Source organism: Trichosurus vulpecula, chromosome 5, assembly GCF_011100635.1.
Source record: "Trichosurus vulpecula isolate mTriVul1 chromosome 5, mTriVul1.pri, whole genome shotgun sequence".
Classification (NCBI taxonomy): Eukaryota; Metazoa; Chordata; class Mammalia; order Diprotodontia; family Phalangeridae; genus Trichosurus; species Trichosurus vulpecula.
This window is the reverse complement of record NC_050577.1, coordinates 62,215,585-62,222,336: the sequence shown is the minus strand read 5'-3', so window position 1 is coordinate 62,222,336 and position 6,752 is coordinate 62,215,585.

Here is a 6,752-nt window from a genome sequence, read left to right as displayed (position 1 = left end):
AGCTTCTCTGATCAAGACAATATCCCAAGACCATTCCAAAGGACACATGATGAAAAATGCTATCTACTTCCAGAGAGAGAGAAGATGAACTCTGAATGCAGATTGAAGCATGATTTTTTAAACTCCCTTTATTCTCATTGTTTTATTTTGTTTGTGCTTTTCTTTTGTGGCATGGCTAATATGGAAATATGTTTTGTATGACTTCACATATATAATCAACATCAAATTGCTTGCTTTCTCAAGAAGGGGGCAGAGAATTTGGAACTTAAAATTTTTAAAAAATGCTAAAAATTTTTGCATGTAACTGGGAAATATTTAATGAAAGATTTTTAAATATTTTAAAATAATTTAAAAAAATAAAAAGAATTATATGAAAGATTGAAGCAAGGCCAAGTATCAGAGGATGAAGAGATGCTCGTGGCATTGTCCTATAAAATAGCATCAAATGTTAAAGCTCAGAATGAGCCAAGATTAGCTAAGGAAGATAAAGGCAACAAAACAGGGTTTTTCTGTTTTATCCGTATTGGGAGAAAACAAGGAGGGATAGAGCTCTTGTTTAGGGGGAGAATGGGACAGTGATAACTGACACCAGAGAGAAGGAAGAGTTGCTTACTGCTCATTTTACTTCTGGTCCCTCTGCCAAGGAGAATGACCTCTGCACTAGAAAGGACAGAACAGAAATTAATACCAGAGCACCAATACCCAAGATCAGTGAGGCTACAGTAAGAGAAAACCTAGCTGCCCTCCATGAATTCAATTTGACCCAGGTGAACTACACCTAATGCTACTAAAAGAACAAAAAAGTGTGATTGCTTGGCCATTGTCAGTGATATTTGGAAATAGCAAATGGAAGAAGCACTACACGATTGGAGATGGGGAAATGTCACCCCAATTTTCAAAAGGGGGAGATAAATGAGGTTTACAAACTGTAGAACAGTGCATTTGACTTTGATTCTGGAAAAATTCTAGGTCAGATAATTAAAGAGATGGTTGACAAACACCTATAAAGAGGAACAATGATTGCAAAAATCAGGCATGGCTTCATCAAGAACAGGTCATGCCAGACTAACCTGATTTCTTTTTTTGATAGGATTACTAAACTAATAGATGAGATTAATACTGTAGTCAAAGTTTACTGAGATTTTAGCAAAGCTTTTGGTAAATTATCTCATACCCTTCTTATGGAGAAGATGGAGAGACATGGATTAGATGTTAATACACTTAGATGAATTCATAATTTATTGGATGTCTAGACTTAAAGTACATCTATTAAATGGTTCAATATCAACATGGCAGGAGATCTCCAGTGGAATGTTCCAGGGATCTATGCTTAACACTCTGCTGTTTAACATTTTCATTAATACCATAGATAAAGGCATAGAGGATATACTATAAAATTTGCAGATCACACAAAGGTAGAGTAGTTAAAGTATTGAATGACAGAGTTGGGATCTAAAAGGTTTGTGAAAGCTAGACTATTGAGCTGACTTTAACAAGATGTAATTCACTAGGGTTAAATGTAAAATCTTATACTTGAAAGAAAATTCAGCTCCACAAGTCCAAGATGTGAAGGTGTTGTTAGACAGCAGATGTTTTTTAAAAAAGTTATGGGGGTCAATATGAATCAACAGTGTTAAGTGGTAACCAAAAAAATTAATGCAATTGTGGACAGTGATAGTCCCGGCATATTCTGCCCTCATCAAACCTCATCGAGAGCATTGTGTTCAGAATGAAGGACATTCATAAATGGAAGAGTGTCCGAAAGAGAGCAACCAGTGTGGTGAAGGGTTCTGGTTCCATGTAATGTGAAAACCAGAAGAAACTGGCATGTTTAGCCTGGAAAAGACTCAGAGAGAACATGATAGCTGTCTTCAAGTATCTGAAGGGCTGTTATCTGAATGAAGTATCAGATTTGTTCCATGTGGTCTCAAAAGAAATAACCAGAAGTTGCAAAGAGAACAATTTTGGATTGAGCTCAGGTGAAACTTCCTTTTATAATTATAGCTGCCAAATAGCGAAACGGACTGCTTTGAGAGATGGCAGGTCCTCCCTCCTTAGAAGTCTTCCAGCATGGGATGGATGACCATTTTTCAAGTGTATTATAGAGGGAGGGTTGCACTAGGTAGCTGCTACAATCCATTCAAACTCTTAAATTCTGTAATTCTAGGATTTTAGGAGATAGTATTTCTCTGTTCTTCCAGTTAATAATTCCTCATCTTCTTTCAGATTTCACATAACCCTTGCTTCACCCCTCTCTTATGAACTTTTTTGGGGGTAAATAGTATTTCATTTTTTCCATTTATATGTAAAGATAATTTTCAACATTCATTTTTATAAGATTCTGAGTTTCAGATTTTTTCTCCCTCCCTCCCAACCCCTTTCCCTAAGATGGCAAACAATCTAATATAAGTTATACTTATGCAATCATGTAAACATATTTCCACATTAGTCATGGTGTGAAAGAAGAAATAGAACAAAAGGAAAACACATGCATGCACACAAAACGAAAACAAAGAAAGTAGAAAATAGGAAGCTTCGATTTTCATTCAGACCCCATAATTTTTCCTTTAGATGCGGATGGCATTTTCACCATGAGTCTTTTGGAGGTGTTTTGCATCATTGTATTGCTGAGAAGGGCTAAGTCAATCGTAGCTGATCTTGGCACAATGTTCCCGATGAACTTTTCATGAACCGTTTTTATTATATATGTTTAGGTATCATATTTCCTTACTAGATTGTGAGCTCCATAAGAGCAGGGATCACACCTTATTTAATCTTTCTATCTCCCCCAGTGATACTAAGAAGGAGGGAGCAATGGAGAGGCATATAGTGACGGTGGGCAGAACACAATGATAGGCAACCAACGAGGAATTCTGAAGAAGAATAGAAGTAAAATGAGCAATCAGGAAGAGTTGATGGGCTGGTCATGTGACAAGAGTAAGGGATGTCAGGGGGTGGCCAGAGTATTCCAGTGGCCGGACAAAATGGGGAAAGCCTCAAGCACAGGTGGATCCCTGTGCTGAACTTTAGGGGAGACGTGAATGAGAGTCACAGCAGATGGGGAGCCGTGGCTGGATTGTAATCATCGTAGGAGGGAACTTCTAATTTGAGGAGATCACACATCCATTTGTGTACCTTTTCCAGTGCCTAGTCTTGTGCTCTGCAGACAGCCAGAATTTAATAAATTACTGAAATTACTGATTTAGCTAACTTCTTACCTTGCAGCAAGGTGACTTGGTGGCTAGAATGGCCAGGCCTGGAGCTGGAAAGAACTGAGTTCAAATGCAAGATTAAATTACTTAGTAGCTGTGTACGCCTGGGTAAATCATTTCACCTCTGTCTGCCTTAGTTTTCTTAAGTGTGAAATGGGTATAATAATAGCACCTAAGTCCCAAGGTTGTTGTGAGGATCAAATAAGATAATATTATAAAATGCTTAGCTCAATGCCTGGCACATAGTAGGCACTTAATAAATGCTTTTTCCTTTCCCTTCCCTACTCTGATGCCTCATAAGTGAGGATTCTCAGAGGCTATGACAGGGGTGGGGAACCTGAGGCCTTGAGGCCACAGAGGGCCCTCTAGATCCTCAAGTGTGGCACTTTGACTGAATCTAAACTTCACAGAACAAATTTGTTCTATTGTGCTACGCCAATGAAACATAAGCTCTGGCAGATTCTACCAAGCTGGAAAGGTTCAAGCACAGGTCCCATGATAAATTTTATATTTGTTGTCAGAAAACCAGGCTATGTGTTCACTTTGACTACACATATACTGAGACCAGGCTAGACAAAATTTAGAAAGACTCATCACAGGGTTGGCTTCAACTTTTTAAAATTTAAAGTAACTCTTAATTACCACTTGCTAAATCATAAATATGCTACGATCTTTGTTAATGGATGGAGTATGTTACTGCAATGTAGAAAACGATGAATATGATGAAATTCAGAGAATGATGGGAAAATTTATATGAACTGATACAAAATTAAGTAAGCAGAACCAGGAACGCAATATGCATAATGGCTACAACCACGTAAAGAACAACAACAAAACAGTCACAACATGCTGTGAGAGCATAATTTAAAGCAAGTCCTAAGCTTGGATTAAAAAATGTACAACTATAAATATTAGGGGAGACATATAGTTTGTGTGGAAAAGATAGTCAATTAACATGTTGCTTGCTTTCTCAATGGGTAGGGAAAGGGCTGGAAGGAGGAAGAGAATTTGGAAATCAAAATTTTTAAAAAATGTCTTAAAAATGCCACTATTGGAAAATCACTGTACTAAATGCTGGGGATAGAAATATAAAATAAAACCAATCTCTGCCCTCAAGGGATTTTCATTCTACTGGAGGATACAACATCTTAAAAAAAAAGAAGAACCTAAAAGATAGCAAATAAGTATTAGTCAAGTGTATTGAGTATACTCACACATGTCAACAGTATTGTGGGACAGCCAAAAGAAAAAAATCTAATGATGCCATAAACTATGCAGAAATGATGTGTCCAGAATAAGAACGTTATGATACTTCTATATTCTGTCCTAGTCGGATCACAGTTAAAGTATTATCTTCAGTTCTGTGTGTGGGGGGTGAAAGATGAATGACTGAGGAAACAAGATTTGGTCTTCTGAGCATATCCAGTTATTAAGCAATGCAAGCCAATAGCCTCACAAACTGGGACCAGTAGTCTTTCTCAGCTTTGGCACTGGACCCCAAATACAGGGGAGATAGATTATTATACATTAAAAATAATCAAATAATGAAAAGGAAACAATCCAACATTAGGTAATCTGATTTCTAATTGGATGAAAGATTGGGGACTTTCCCCGGTGGGGTGGGGAGAGGAACAGGTGCAATTCTCTGAATTCAGAAAAGGAAGGGTCCTATTCCCCAAGTCTCTATAAACAATCAAGGGAACCCGGAAACAATAACTGATTGCTCCGTTTGGGGCCAGTCAGATAAGACATACGGGTTGCTTGAGATGGACAATTGTGAGAGAACTCTGCATCAATCTTTGGATCTGCCTGGGTCTCTAGTTAGCTTAACCTCGGTCCTTGGTTAAGGGTATCTAAGCAGCTGATTCCTAAATGCTCTCATTGAAAATTTAACAACCGGCTTTAAAAAGAAAACATATCCTAGAGCAGTTTATTGAAGGATATAGGTACATTTGACTGTGTTTCAGATAAAAAAAATAAGAACCAAGAACATGGTTAATGTGGTTTTCTTGCATGCTTCCATATGAGATGTATTGTGTGTGTGTGTGTGTGTGTGTGTGTGTGTGTGTGTGTGTGTATGAAGACTGTAGAAGTAAGCCATAATATTCCTGGGGGAAAACTGCCATCTATGATGTATATGTATGTGTGTGTGTGTGTGTGTGTGTGTGTGTGTATGGAGAGAGGGAGAGTGGGATTCACACACAGAAAACAACTGGCTTTCAAGTCAGTTCAAGCTGGCTAGAGTGTACACCTGGCCTAAGGGATGCCTAGACCTTGGTAATGGGTCTGGAAGCCTAACTGCCTGTGAACACTTCTCACCAACCTCAACATTCAGTGTGCCTCCATTCCTCACAGCAAAGAAGACTGTGCCATGAGCAAAAAAGTTTGAGAGCTACTCCTCAGTGATGTACCTGGCCAGAGATGTAACTAAGGTGGGAGTTGTCAGGGCTTTGGGGATGCCAAAATTAGAGGGCACATTTCCTGTCTTCAATAGCCAGGCTGCCATCCTCATGCCTTGCAGTCCCCTGTCATGGCCTTCTCATTCCCCAGAGCATTATGGAAGGCAGGCCCCAGAGAATGAAGCCACAGGCTAATGGAAGTCATGGTGAATGAAGAGACAGGCTGCTCCCTTTCTAAACAACTATAGAGAAAGTTGACCTCTCCTGTGTGCATACCATCTTTCCTTGACCCCACCCCCAATATTCCACAAGTGAAATATTTACAAGTTATAACCTATACCTGACAAATAATCAGCCAGACTTTCTTTGCAGACCATTACTGAAGACCTGTAGTGAATCCACAATCATCCAAAGCAGCCCATTCCTTTTGGAAAGATTTAATTATTAGGAAGTTTTGGCTTCTATCACTTAATTTGACTATTTGCAACTTTCATTTGAAGGCAGCTGGATGGTACAGTGGATAGAATTCTGGGCCTGGAGTTAGGAAAACCTGAGTTCAAATATGGCCTCAGATACTTACTAGCTGTGTATCAGGGGCAAGGATACTTAACCCTGTTTGCCTCAGTTTCTTCATCTGTAAAATAAGCCAGAAAAGAAAATGGCAAACCACTCCAGTATGTTTGCTAAGAAAACCCCGTACAGAGTCATGAAGAGTTGGACAGGACTGCAAATGACTCCACAACAATGACAACTTTCCCTTATCACTCCTGGCTTTTCTTCCCTCCTCCCCATTTATATGGTAGAATATATCCAAAAGAAGGCAACAGCGAGGGTGATGAGATGCAAAGCCACGTTATGCAAGGCTCGGTTGAAGGACCAGAGGATGCTTAAGTGAGAGAAAAACTTTGCTAGATCGTAAAGTATCCCATGGGCCAGGGTGCAAAAGACAGAACTTGCAACAGTGAGTGGAGGGTAAAGAGAAGGTGACTTCAGCTTGATAAAAGCAAAAAATTCCCACCAATTAGTCTGTGCTGGTCCCAGGTTGAATGAGCTACCCCAGAATGCAGCGAGTTCCCCCTCACTAGATCAGGACTTCTTAAGCTGCGGTCCGTGCACTTTAAGTTTTTTTCAATAACTGTAT